The sequence below is a fragment of the Camelus bactrianus genome, chromosome 1 (genome assembly GCF_048773025.1).
Source record: "Camelus bactrianus isolate YW-2024 breed Bactrian camel chromosome 1, ASM4877302v1, whole genome shotgun sequence".
Taxonomy (NCBI): domain Eukaryota; kingdom Metazoa; phylum Chordata; class Mammalia; order Artiodactyla; family Camelidae; genus Camelus; species Camelus bactrianus.
In genome coordinates this window covers 92,451,105-92,466,173 of record NC_133539.1, presented here as the reverse complement: position 1 = coordinate 92,466,173, position 15,069 = coordinate 92,451,105, and the positions used below count along the sequence as shown (strand labels likewise).

Below are 15,069 nucleotides of genomic sequence, written 5' to 3'. Positions count from 1 at the left end.
AATTAGAAGCCAAGCTATGTGATACTGATAAGATAATGGTATCTCTTGTATAAACACTGATTATGTGTTGATGTTTCCTAGAAGGAAGCATCAAAATGTTAAAAAAAAAAAAAAAAAGAGAGAGAGATTGCTGCCTGATAGAATATATAACTACAGCATTGTCCAGCCTCCAATGAAATCAGAGAATTTTCCTGCTTTACTGTAACAGGAGAGCACTGATCTGGGCAACAGAGAGGAGAAGAAATAGGAAATAAGAAGAAAATTAGAAATAGACAGGGATTGCCAGATGGTTTTGAGGGCATTTTCTCCTCTAAAAATGAAAAAAATGGTGTCTAAGCTATGTCTGGATTCCATGTTGTTATTAAGTTTCATTTTTGCAATGATTTTGTAAATCATGTGTGTGTATATGAGTGAAACTTGTTCATGTTACAATGGGATCAACCTTAGGAAGGCTATTAGGGTTTCTAAAAACCATACAGAAGAGTGTATGTTACGTATAATCAAAAGTACCCTTGAAAACCCTACAGTAATTCTTTGTTAGTCAGTGTTACTCTACAGCCTTTAATTAGTCAACTTCTTCTCCAAATATAGTGACAAAACCATCACTAGATACTTGCCCAAATACTTTTTTTTTTGATAACAGCCTTAATATCATTCACACACATCTCTTATTTTAGCAACTCACTTTGGCAGTTGTAGGCTCAACTGCATCCATTTCTGTCTAATATAAGTGATGGAACGGTGGTTGCCAAGTGCATATTGCTGAATTTTATATATTAAGTCTACATATGTTGGCATTGTTCTGTGTGTGTGCCACACAGTAAACCCTTAGCATTTGTAGATCATCTTTATCGGTTTCAACCATTCCCCATCAACTCCATGGACCCACAATACCCGCTAACTTATAATTTTGCCAAGGAACCTATTTTAATTCCTGGGGGCTTAAAGAGAGAGCCCAACCCAGCTTTCTAAGACCCATTTTAAACAACTTTGATTTAAATTTATTAAAGTGCCAACCCCATTCACTTGATTCACACCATGAAAGGATGTTAATTGGGAACATTTCTAGAATAAACCAAGATGAGTTTCATCCAGTTTATACATATCATATAGCAACCAACTGAGCCAGAAAAAAGGTTAAGCAGTGGCGCCTTCATAATACATTGGCATCATACGCATACCAATTTAGTTGTTGCCTTCCCTTCTTCCTTAGAAAGCCAATAGACAAAAACTGAGTTCTCTCAAACGAATGGCTGTAAATTCTGAATGTGTAGTTGGTAGAGAAAGGGGTAAGACACCTCCTCTGCAATCTGTAACCCCATGGGATGTAATTAGACATTTGACAGCTAAGGGAAGATGTTCCTGACAATAGAAGGGAAATTGTGTACCTTTTTTCCTCTGTCCTTCTTGTTTATTTTTTTCTGGTTCGCCTAGTAGTACGTCAGCTTTCTTTCACAGCATCTGCCACGCCATCTGTCTCTGCTGTAATATCTGGCGTTGATGGCATGTTTTCTAGTCCCCCCAAAAATCAGCCCCATGTCCCATTTCTTCTTTCTTATGCTACCTTGTTCTTCCCAGTAGAGTCACTGACAGGTCCTTGTCCCCCATCATAATTGTATTCTTAAGTCCATCACTTCCATAAATCCCCAAAATCTTCCCTTAGGCTCATTAGGTAAGAGAAAGTTTTCATTCCAACATAGATCATGGTGGACATGGGTAGACACAGAGCACTTGTGTGTCTGAGGACGTGCACTAGGAGTTTTTGGGGGTTTGTTTGTTTGTTTGTTTGTTTGTTTGTTTGTTGGTGAGGTTCTCTGTCATTCCCAAGTGCCAGGCTAATTTCTCCATCCATACCCTTCTCATCGCTCCAGGGACGAAGTGATTGAGCCTGATTATGGGGATGAAAGGAGGCTATAAACCATGTACCACTTGTGAATAACAGAAAAAAGAGGGGGCCCATTTTAGTTTATATAGCTCCTTTTAAAAGGAAAGTAGAAAGCCCACTAATCCGTTGATCCTGAGACTACAATGAGTTTTTAATTAAATTACATTTTAATTAAATTTTAATTTAAAAGACACTTGGAATTGAGCCTTCTAACTTTTATTTATTGAGAGTTTTGGGCCAAAACTAGTAAATCTCACAAACTCCCTGAGTCATTAGATATTATTTCCAACCTCATTACAGTTCAAATTATTTATTTTTTCCCTGCTATTAGGTCAATGCAGACATAAAACAACCCAGATGTCTTATTCCAAATAAGAGAGACAAGATCAAAGTTAGCTTCACTTAATTCCCATAACATCATCATGTCAAAGAACCGACTCCATAAGAATTTACTTCTTTCTCGGCCATCTTTTTTAGTATCCCCATATGCAAGCAGGAATCCACGGAAATTCAAGAATCTAGGACATCCAATGACAGCTCAGAAAAATACCAGAATGGCAAACATTTAGCATCCTAAATTTTCTACGTTTTTTTCAATTTCAGGACACTGAACCTAGATGTTTAACATCCAGAATAAAGTTTTCAGAACAAAACTTTAATGACCCCACACCTAGAAATATTATCTAACCACAATAGGTCATCCCTTCTGTCTTTATATTTTATTTTCCCTGAAAGACACCCTCAGTCTGTCCCCCAAAAACATAATAGCAGGAAGATTTCTTCTGCAAATAGTCTATGACAGTGCTGTTCAATGGAAACAGTATGCAAGCCACATATGTATTTTTAATTTTTGATTAGTTACATTTAAAAAGGAAAAAGAAACAAGTGAGATTAACTGTAAAAATATATTTCAATTTAACCCAAAACATAAAAAGTTATCCTTTCAACATGCAATCAATATAAAAATTACCAAGGAGAAATTTTACATTATTTTTTCTCATACTGTCTTTGAAATCTATTGTGTATTTCACACTAATACCACATCTTAATCTGCGCCAGCCACATTTCAAGCGCTCAATAACCGCGTGCGGCTAGTGCCTAGTGTAATTGACCACACAGGTCTATAAACTCTAGTTCTAGTCCAGCAGAGCACCAGACACATAGTAGGTGCTCAATAAACATTTATTGGGTGGATGGATGGCTAGATAGATGGATGATTGGATAAATGGGTGAACTAGTGTTTAAGGATTGAATAAATGAAGCTCTGAAGTTAAATAGATCCAACTTCATTTTTCTGTACTTGAAAACCAATTTTGGTTTCCTAGCATCTATGAACATTCCAGTGCCTGATCTGGTTCAGCATATTTCAGGGTGATATTTAGAAGGGCCAGTTGCTAGCAAACAGCCCCAGGACACTTACATCCCCTTTCTCCTCATCAGCATCAACAGTAGCATCCAGATGCAGATCTCTCTCCAGAAATCTGACTGATACCTAAATGAGCAGAAATGAATGAATGGATGATTCTTTGGCAGTTCAGCTGCCCCTGAGGATGACTATATCAAATTAAAATTATCTAATGCATTTCACTTATGACCCTGGCCAGGATGCTCTGAGGGCCTCTGGTGTCCTTTAGATCAATTTAGCCTCCTGGCTTGAAAGGCTGGGGGGACAGCTGAGTTTTCAAGAAATTAATTTGGAGAAAATGATTTTCATATCCAAGAAGATGAGCCAAACCCTACCAAGCCTGTGGCACAAAAAAAAAAAAAAAAGTTCCAATTTTACTAAATCAATTTTATTTCCATTTTAATTGTGAATTCATCCAAAGTTTTACTGCTACTTGAGATGTATCCAGCTGATGTTTTATCCTTTACAGAACGACAAGTCATGCCAAAAAAAAAAAAAAAAGAAATTAATTTCATCCATTCTAAGAACTGTGGGGGATGGCTGGTTTCTCTTGGGATTCTTTCAGTCTCTGATGTGGTTTTTTAGAACATCTCATGTTTCTATTCATTGTAAGCTTCCTCATTAGGACAATATTTCTGCCAAGTAGACGTGGGGGCATTAGATAGACACAGCTTAAAATCCTGGCTTTGCTACCTGTTAGACTGTGTACCTAGGCAAGGTACCGTCCTCACTGAGGCTCAATCTCTGTATCTGAAAGTGGGGGTAACACATCAAGTGCCTTCCAAAGGCGTTACCACCTCACTCATGGCAGGGGAAGCAAACATAAGCTCCATTTCTAAAATGCCCCGTATAATCACACACACATAAAATCCCCCTTTCTCTGGACCTCTTCTCAGAGGTAAGCAGAGGAGACGTCTAAGACCCTGAAATTACAATGTGATGAAAATCAAATGAAGCTGGCCAAGCTGCGGGGTCACCCAGGGTCTGTGGGGAGGCCATGAAATCAGGGTACAGAGCTGGCCATGGAATTTTCTTCTAACCCTTTTTTGTCTGCTTGGAATTTTGTTCTGAAATCCTCCATCCTCTTTAAAATTATGTCATTATAGATTTGCCGGGGTTAATCTATCCAGTTAAAAGGTGATCTTAAAGTCTGTGATTTTGTCTTCAAAAGTGTATCTAGAAAAAACTCAATAATAGGCTTCATTCATTCATTCAGTTGATATTCTTTGAATATCTACTGTGTGCCAAGCACTTTTCTAGTCACTGAGAGAAGCAGAAGTTAATAAATTAGGCAAATTTCCTGTCCTTACAGAAATTACATTCTTGTGGGGGATACAGACAATATGTTGGTAAGAAAGTTACATTAGATGGTGGGAGGGGGACAGGTAGTAAGGGGGATGGATTCTAGACAGGGTGTCCAAGAGGGTATGGGGGAGGGTAGCTTGGCTTCCCCCCACAAGGGGAAGGGCATGTCTCTGGAGTCAGACAGACCCCAATTCAAATCATCTTTCTGTTTCTTCCTAGTTGTGTGATCTTAGGCAAGTTATGTAGCCTCTCTTCCCCTCAGTTTCCCTATCTGTAAAACACAAGTAACAATATCTGCTCTGCACCTACTCTATAGGGATATTATGAGGAATATTTGAGATTATATATATAATGCTTAGAATGTTGCCTAGTACATAGTAATTAGGCAAAAAGTTAGAGCTCTCATTTTTATCGTTATTATTTGCATGGTCCCACCATAAATTTGTCACGTGGGAAATGACCTGGAGTCAGTACTAGCCTCCAAGTCCGCAACCAGGTAATCCTAGGGGTCCTGAAACAGAAAGTCTCACACAACAGATTAAGATATGTGAATCACATGGTTTATTAAATCAATAGTGAAATAGTGAAAAGCAAGTGGAGCAGGATAGAGGCAATTAGAACAATTCAGATAGAATACAGGCAGGGCGAGGGACCAGCTGCCTGAATCTTGGGGCACGCAGTGTTCACATGACCCCCCACCACCACCACTACCACCACCACGGTGGCCTTCTGTGCGGTGGCGGGGCTATGACCGTCAGAGCTGAGGGCCGAGGAAGGAAGCTCAGCAGACAGAGGTGCCTGAGTCAACGGCACCCGTGCTGTGTTGGGAAGACTCGGGGACAGCTCCACCTGTAGTTCACCAGTTAGCCTGAGGTGCAGCTCTGGACTCTGTATTTCTTGTGCAGAGGATTCTTGAGGCCAGAATGGGGTCACCAGGGGTGGCTGATTTAAGGCCTTATTTGTGTTCTCATATGCTTCCATTTAGTGTGCCTTGGGTGTGTCGTTCACATATGGACGCATTATGAACATCACGTCTTTCCATCCTTTCCTCTCAGTGCGCAGCACACACATTTCCTGCTCTGTCTGTGGCTCCCATGACTCAGAGCTTCCTCGCCCACTTAGTCTCACCACACACATCATGTGAAGTTCATCTGCCTCACAGGCTACCTGTTGCTCTACCCAGTTTCATCTGTCGTCCTTATTTGTTTCTCTTACTTCCTTAAGCAGAGCTGAATAATCTTAAGAAACACAGCAAAGGCGCATTGCAGAGTTAGTTGCTGACATGCTGCCTGAGATTTGCAGAGTCAGCTTCAGGGGCCACTGGAAAATTTTTCCAGAGTTAACAGAGGACCCCAGAGTTTGGAACCTGGATCACTCTGGTAGGCATCTATCAGGAACAGCGCCCTGGTGAACAAATGATCATCTTCCAACCAGGTTCCCAAGAAAGAACAGCAGTTTTAGAAAAACCAGCTTGACTAGAGCATGCTGAGAAGTTAAGATTGCCGAGGCTGCAGAAAATATGTGGCGAGTTAGCTTCAAAGGAAACTGTATTCCCAGTAATAGTCTGTAATTTATTTGGTGCTATATTTTGTGCTTTCTTGGGAAGTCACAGATTCCCCACCTCATTTCATAAAGCCCTGTTTGGAAGGGAGGATTCTGGAGAAGAATATGCTTATACTTTTTGCAGTTTACTTAGTTCCTCTATTCTCTTTCCTTTTTTTCTTTTTCTTCACATCTTCAGTCAACAGTGAAGGCAGCAGGGACACAGCTGCTGTCATTAGTAAGCTCCAAAAGGAGAAACAACATGGGCCAAGTGTCTGGGGGGCCTGTCCTTCCTCCTCACCGCAAGCTTGTGGTCCTCACCCAGCTCAGAAAGGGTGGTTTCTTCTTGTGGTTGTTGTTTGCCCTTGTTGTTTTTAGTTAAGAAAAAAGAGAGAGAGAGAAAGCAGAGATGGCTTCTGCTCACCCCAGCTGTCAGGTGAGAGAGCTGCTTAGTATTCTGGGCTGTGGGTTTGTGACTCACGTGAGCTTCCATCTGTGTGAGCTGACATCTCTCTGAAAGGCTGCTGGAGCTGTGACAAGGTTCACCTCCATATTCTGAGGGGATGTCGACTCAATCTCGGGGGAAGTCACCTCTGTAAGTTCCTCACTGTGCCTCAATGACTGATGTGCAGTGACATGGGTGTAGGACGCAGACACTAGCATCAGCCAGCTCTCCGGCCCGGGCCGGTGGGGCTGTGGGTTTTAGCTGCCTGTCAAAGCAGCGTCTTGCTCAGGGTTTACTAGCAGGAGGATTCCAGGGGTGAGCAGAGCCACCTGTGTCATTGCTCGCCCGGAGTTCTCAGACATACCCTTAAGTCCCCCTCTTCCTTCCTGTAAAAGAATGAAGTTATGAGAGAGTAAATGGCTCTGTTAAAGCCCCCCTTGGGGGAGGGTGTAGTTCAGTGGTAAAGCACATGCTTAGCATGCACGAGTCCTGGGTACAATCCCCAGTACCTTCATTTAAAACAAAGAAAAAGCCCTCCTGGGTGTTTAAAATGTGTAGCGAAAAAAGTACAGGATCTGCAATCAGGATGAGGGTGCAGTCTCAGGTGTGCGAACTTGGTTGAGTTGCTCAGAGTTTTCTGCTGCTCAGTTTTTTTTTGTTTGGAAAATGGAATGAATAAAACATTACCTTGAATAGCTATTTCCAAGATCGTTGTGACGATAACATGAGATAATATAAGTGGAAAAGTTTTTTAAATTGTAATGTCCAGCACACGTATTTTGAGGTTGTTATTGATACATGTGTTTACAGTTTTAGAATATGTATATACACATATTAAGATGTAATAACTGAAGTTTCAACCAGGCATCCACACAATTGAAACAAAATTTCAGAGAGATGAATCTCTATTTGTATGCTTGCAAAGGAAGAGGGCCAGAGCTGGTTGCATGTCTCTTTCTTCCCTGATATTTTACTTTGAGAAAGTAAAAACCTACAAAAAAAAAAAAAAAAAAAAAAAAAAAAAGTTGAAAAAATAAACAGCCAATTCTCTTCACCTGGATTTACCAGTTTGTGCTCTATTTTGCCCTCTCTCATTGTGACATCCTATCCATAAATACTTTCTTCTCTGTCCTGAGACAGCCTCAGCATCCTTCCACACAAATGTTAACGCACTCATCACACTCAGGAACTTTAACACTGATACCCCACTGTTATCTAAGACACAAACTATCCTCAAATTTCCTAAAATGTGCTATATAGGACGTTGTTGTTTGAGAGAGAAGTTGAGTCCATGATTTAATTAAGAATCCCACAGTGCATTTAGTTGCCATGGCTTTTTAATCTCTTTTAGTCTAAAGTGTTTCCTCCACCTCTTTTTTTTTTTTTTTTTTTTTTGTCTCTTTAATGACATTGACTTAAAAAAAAAATCCAAGCCTGTTGTTTTGGAGAATGTCTCTCAGTCTGGGTTTGGCTGATTATTTTCTCGTAATTAGATTAGGATTAAGCATTTTTAGCAAGAAGACTACACAAGTGACCTTGGATCATCCTCAGTGTGTGTCTCAGAGGGTCCAGGAGGGTCACTGTCCCCTTACTGGTCATGTTAAGGTTGCTCACTCAGTTAAGCTGATGTCTGTCAGTTTTCTCCACCGTGACGGTACCTCTATGACTTAGTAATGAATAAATAAGCTGGGGTTTGATTCTTTGAGAACACGTAAATAGCCTGGCCCCCCACAGTGTGGTTTTGGCATTTACTGCAGATCCCTGCCTGCAGCAGTTACTATGGTGGGGTGGGGGTGGTAATTACAGTTACCACCCCCCCCCCCCATTTATGAATGGGCATTCTGCTGTGAAGACAGAGCTTTCCCTCAATTGTAGTTCTGTGCCTCTGGAGCCCCCTCAACTTAGTTCAAGAATAAAATTATTGGAAGAGAGGAGGTGAGAGGATCTAGTAAGAAGGACGCATCTGGCGATAACTATGCTGTGTGCACCTTCCCACCCCAGTGCAGTGAGAGGGCTGGCCCTTCACTCCCCTTCTTGTGGGGGTGGAGAGTTGCGTGACCCCCCCCAGTTGGGAGTTGAGCGGCTTGGGAATGGCTCATGTCTGGCAAGTCTAAAGGTGGAGAAGTGGGCTGGATCTCTACTTCCGTGGTTCAGCTAGGAGAATGACCCTCCCTGGGGACAACCGGGAGGGCAGCTATGACTGTTTCCTATGTGCAGTCACCTTGGGTCTGTCCTCTAGGAGGGCAGCCTCCTGGAGGGTGAGGGCTGGAGCTGGACACCCAGAGCCTGTAGGACAAGGAAGGGTTCAGAGGAGAAGCAGAAAGCAGAGGAACAGAGAAACCAGCCACACCCCATTTCACTACCCCTACTGCAGTCATTTAGTCTAAGCGGGTCCCAGCTAGGAAAGGGAAGGAAATTTTGAGTTTGGAGTTTTGATTGAGATCTATGGAGGCTGTGTTTATGATTTAAAAGGATGTCAGGACTGTGTGTTACCCAAGAGTGGGTAGAAAAGCTGTGGGACCAGCCTGAGTTTTCACCAAGCCAACTTTTCATTGTTCCCAGGCCAGTGGGAAATTAAAAAATAAAGCTGGGTTGTAATTACATTATCGTGAGTCATGCTTGTTCCACACACTAGTTACTTATGTGTACTAGTTACCTATTTCTAAATTGATCTGACTTAAATTACACATAAAAAAAAACTACTCTTCCATTACTTTCAGAAAACAAATGTGTTTGCTTTATAAGGAAATACTATTATGTCCAATATAATTGGAAACTTAGGAAAACCTTGTATGCTAAAGATTCAAGTCTCCACAAATTACAAAATCAGGCCCCTGGCCACCTGTATAAAATGTGTACCCTATACACAGACATTCCTCGTACCCCACAAACCCTCCCCAGGCACCTGAAGATTTTTGAAAGTATCACTTCTATTAATCAGGGAGTAATTGTCACTGTTCAAACACTAGAAAAGAGTTTAAGCCACAAGACTACAACCTCTGCAGTTGGAACTTTATTCATCCTTTCTAAACACATTTTTAACTTAGGTCATGTTTATTCATTTTAAATTCTAAAAGGTGACCAGTGTGACTAGCTTTGATGAAGCCAATCATATCAAATTAATAACTAACTGAGATACTTTTAGATAACTTTCTGAAACCCTAGTGGAGTCAACTCAAAATTTACTTATACAAAGAAAATTCATTTGTTATTGTTGTTGTTGTTTAAGGGCCAGTGGATGGAACGTGTGGGTACAGGGAAGCAGTAGAAAGAAAAAGAAAAGAAAGTTTAATATTATCAATATTCTCCTTTACCTGGAGGAAAAATGAAAATGTATCACCAGCATGGAAACTGAAAGTATATTTGGTGATGGAATGAACCTAATTAGCCCTAGAAATGAGTGCTTTCATCTAATAAGAGAAAAAAACAAATGACATAAGAGTTCACACAGACTTAACAGAAAACAAAAAAGGGAGCTATGGAGACCAAAAAGAAAAATTTGGGAAGGAAGGATGAAATTTTGTTTCTCCCATCTGTTTCCCCTACTCCTTTCTCAAGCACAGTATGAGTCTTGAAAATCCCTTTCTCAAAACACCTACAGAATGCATTTTAAATGCCATCTTACAGCACTCAGGATGGCCCAGAGAACATGGTACAGTAAAAAAAAATACTCAGGTCTAAAACCTGCCTCATTCATTTGTTCATAATCAACTAATATTTTTGAGTGCCTGCTATACACTAGGCATTGTTCTTGATGCATGTGATAGACAAGAGAACAGAATAGAAAAGATCCCTGTCCTCGTGAGACACATTGGTTCTAGCAGGAGAGACAGGAAATAAACAGAAAATAATTTTAAAGATTTAATTATATAGGATATTAGAAGGTGGTAAGTGTTATGGATAAAAGAAAAATTAGAACAGAGTGATGAGAATGGAGTTGCCGGGGGTCAGGAGGGGTTACTGAGAGGGTGAGGACTTGAAGGAGTAAAGTGAGTGACTGGGAGGGAGATAAGGATAGTGTTTCTGGCTGTAGAAGCAGTGCAGGGGCTCTGAGACGGGAGCAGCCTGCTGTGTTCTGGGAACATCAAGACAGCAGTGTGGCTGCAGAGAGTAAGGAAGGAGGCAGGTGGAGGGAGATGAGTTTAGAAAGATTTCAGAGGCCAGATCTTTTGGGGCCATCCCCCTGAATGAATTTTGGAAAAAGAAGTGACATGATTTGACTTACAATTTAAAGGGGCAAATGTAGGAACAGGGGGATGTGTTAAGAAATCATTGTAGCAATCTAGGTGAGAAATGATGGCGGCTCAGATGAGGATGCTAGCTGTAGAAGTGGAGAAGTGGTCATTCAACATTCAAAGAACACCTCTAATATGAAATTATTGAATGTAGAGCCAGAAGAAGTTCCTGATGGATTGCATGTGGGTGTAACAGAAAGAAGAATGAAGAATGATGCCAAGGTTTTTGGCCTGAGTCTCCAGAAGGATGGGGCTGCCCTGTTATAGGGTACTATTACAGGGAATACCATGGTGGAGCTGCTTTGTGCGGGAAGATCGGGGGTCTGGGTTTAGTCTTGAGCTGGAGATCTTCAGGAGACATTCAAATGGAGCTGTTGAGTAGGCAATTGCACACTGAGTCAGAAACTCAGGAGACAGGACTGGATGGAGATGCAAATTTGGAAGTTGTCTGCATGTAAATGGTATTTAAAGCATTGATAATTGGTAAAAATCACACAGGGAAGGAAGGAAGGAAGGGAAGGAAGAACGGAAGAAGGAAGGAAGGAAAACTTTTAAAAAGACAAAGAAAGAAAGGACAAGGACTAAACCTTGGAGCTCTCCAATATTAAGAGATTGGAAGGAGGAAGAGAAGTGTGGTGCCCAAGGAGCAAGTAGAGAAAACATTTCTAGGAGGAGGAAGTAATCAGCTGTATCAAATGCTACTGATGGGTCAAGTAAGATGAGAACTGAGACTTGCCTGTAAGTGTTAACCGTACAGATCATCAGTAATCTTAAGAAGACCAGTTTGGGGGAAATAGGGAGTGGGTATGGAAGCGAGAGGCATCTAATCTCTGAGGCTCAGTTTCCTCATTGGGAAAACAGTGAAGAAACCTCTTGATTTAGAATGACCAAGTAATCCCTTTTCTCTTTGAAAAAAAAAGAAAAACCCACCCAATAAATGTCACACAGGAACAGAAATAGAAACTTCCTTTCTGATGAAAGGAGCAGACAACTGGAAACCTGGACCAATATATATGAAAGCAGCAAAGGGATGGAGGAGTTGTAAATAAACTACAAATGACTTAGCAGAACTGAGGAAAGATTTATTTAAAGTGCCCACAGTACAGATGGCCAATAGGTACATGAAAAGATGCTCAACATCCCTAATTATTAGAGAAATGCAAATCAAAACTACAATGAGGTACCACCTCACACTGGTCAGGATGGCCATCACCAAAAAGTCTACAAATGATAAATGTTAGAGAGGGTGTGGAGAAAAAGGAACCCTCCTACACTCTGGTGGGAACATAAATTGGTGTGACAATTATGCAGAACAGTATTGAGGTTCCTTGTAAAACTAAAAATAGATTATATTTTATAATCTATAATCCAGCAATCCCACTCCTGGGCATATATCCAGAGAAAACTATAATTCAAAAAGATACATGCACCCCAGTGTTCATAGTAGCACTATTTACAATAGCCAAGACATGGAAACAGCCTAAATGTCCATCAACAGATGAATGGATAAAGATGTCATGTGTGTGTGTGTGTGTGTGTGTGTGTGTGTGTGTGTGTGTGTGTGATGGAATATTACTCAGCCATAAAAAGAATGAAATAATGCCATTTGCAGCAACATTGATGGACCTAGAGATGATCATACTAAGTGAAGGAAGTCAGACAAAGACAAATATCATATGATATCACTTATATGTGGAATCTTAAAAATTGATAAAATGAACTTATTGACAAAACAGAAATAGACTCATAAACATGGAAAACAAACATATGGTTACCAAAGGGAGAAGCAGGAGAAGGATAAATTCGGAATTTGGGATTAACAGATATACACTATACATGTAAAATTAGCAAGGACCTACTGCGTAGCACAGGAAACTATATTCAATACCTTGTAATAACCTATAATGAAAAAGAATCTGAGAAAGAATATGTATGTATATGTGTATCTCACACACACACACACACACACACACACACACACACATAGCTGAATCACTGTGCTGTATACCTGAAACATTGTAAATCAACTATACTTCAATAAAAAATACAATTAAAAAAATAAAGTGCCCACAGGTGAGAAGCAAGTTAATTTGTACCACGCAACCTCAGAATGGTTAAGGTGTTGGAGGCACCAATGTCACAGAAGATAGGGATGATGTGGAAACTAGATATAAGGCAGTTCTTCAAAAGACTATACAGAGCTATTAAAGCTCCATGTTCCCAGGTCTGCAGGCAGGGTCCCACCTTTCCCCTCCAATGAAAGAGGCAAGAGATGCATTACCTGGAGACATTCAGCTGAGAAGCTCTAGACAGAGGAAGGTAAGGCCAGGCTGGGAAAGAAAAAAAAAAAAGAATTATAAAGTTTGAGACCCCAGACCTCTCCCCACACTTACCTCCAGGTCACCAACAACCAGGTTACACTTTCCACAGGCAGAAGATAATAGAATGTTTCTCTGGAGAAAGTTAATTATCCCAGAAAAAAAAAAATCTAACAGATCTTGACATTGTTGTGAAAGAAAATCCCATGGGAAAAAGTGGCAAGTGCCCTAATTGCTCCCACAGTGAATTGCACTAGTTGACAAATGTTGTCCAAGCACAATTGTAGTGCTTTACTCTCAATGTAAACAGAAACCCCCAAGTCAGCTGTCATTCAAAGAACACCTCTAATATGAAAAAAAAGAGAGTAAATAGTAAGAAAAGATAACATAATAATGCAGAGAGGTATAAAAATTTTCAAAGAAACTATAATAAATATACCTGATGAGATAAAAGAAGATATTGCATCAATGGAACAGGATGAAAGACAGAGCAAGAACAACATAGAACTAGAAAAAGAAAACTTAGACATTAAAAAAATGCAATGGGAAAAAAATTTTTTTGGCTAAAAATTTTTAAAAGTCAGTAAAGATGTTGGACATTAAATTGAGGAAATATTCCAGGAAGCAGGGAAAAAAAAGAAAATATGGACAATAAGAATGAAAAGATAAGAAAATTAAGGTTCTGTCTAGGAAGCCCATCATTTATTCAACTGAAAGATTGCTAGAGAGAGAACAGATAAAAATGGAGGAGGAGAGGTAGTTGTCAAAAAAAAAAAAAAAAAAAAGAAAGAAAGAAAGAAAGAAAAGAAAAAACAATACAAGAAAATTTCCAGATTTAAAGAACATGAGTCTCAAGGAAATCTACTTCAGGATGACACCTGCACCCCAATGTTCATAGCAGCACTATTTACAATAGCCAAAACATGGAAACAGCCTAAATGTCCATCAACAGGTGACTGGATAAAGAAGAGGTGGTATATTTATACAATGGAATACTACTCAGCCATAAAAACCGACAACATAATGCCATTTGCAGCAACATGGATGCTCCTGGAGAATGTCATTCTAAGTGAAGTAAGCCAGAAAGAGAAAGAAAAATACCATATGAGATCGCTCATATGTGGAATCTAAAAAACAAAAACAAAAACAAACAAATAAACAAAAACAAAGCGTAAATAAAGGACAGAAATAGACTCACAGACAGAGAATACAGACTTGTAACCACAAGGGGGTGGAGGGTGGGAAGAGATAGACTGGGATTTCAAAATTGTAGAATAGACTACACTGTATAGCACAGGGAAATATACACAAAATGTTATGATAACTCACAGAAAAAATGTGACAATGAGTGTGTATATGTCCGTGAATAACTGAAAAATTGTGCTGAACACTGGAATTTGACACAACATTGTAAAATGATTATAAATCAATAAAAAATGTTAAAAAAATTAAAAAAATAAAGAACATGAGTCTCCAGATCAAAATTATTGAGGACAATGAATGAAAAAAGACCCACACAAGTGAAAAGGTAAGGAAAAGCAGCTCCTAAAATATTCCAGAGACTTAATAGAGTACACGCATGAAGGATGGAGAGTAAGGACTACTTAGGGATGGATTCTCAACAGCAAAATTGAGACCCAGAAGACCATGGAACAAGCCTTCAAAATTCTAAGCAAAAAGATGATGGGCAAACTGCCAACTAAGGGTGACGAACTCATAGCATTTTGACTTTACTGTCTCCCCAACACAATTCCTCAGAAGCTACTGGAAAATAGGCTCCACCAAAATGAGGATAAAGCCACAAGAAGGAAGCAGTAGATCCAACTCATTCAAGGGGAGAAGGAAGTTGTCAGGATGACAGAGGGAGAGGTGCTGGGGTGACAGCCACACAGCAGGCACAGAAAGCACCAATGTAGGTTGTGGCAGGAGGATGG

The 15,069-nt window shown here is 40.1% G+C and overlaps 1 protein-coding gene and 1 long non-coding RNA gene across 4 annotated transcripts in view; one reads left to right on the top strand and one right to left on the bottom strand.

Annotated features, from left to right (window-relative positions):
* Window positions 1–15,069, top strand: part of KCNAB1 (potassium voltage-gated channel subfamily A regulatory beta subunit 1) — a 344,031-nt gene that overhangs the window by 292,312 nt on the left and 36,650 nt on the right. The gene's annotated exons all lie outside the window — the stretch shown is intronic.
* On the bottom strand, window positions 5,134–13,224 carry LOC123615990 (uncharacterized). Its single transcript, XR_006723855.2, has 2 exons — window positions 13,099–13,224; window positions 5,134–7,573 (listed from the first exon to the last, which is right to left on the bottom strand). It is a non-coding gene; the product is annotated as an uncharacterized LOC123615990 (long non-coding RNA).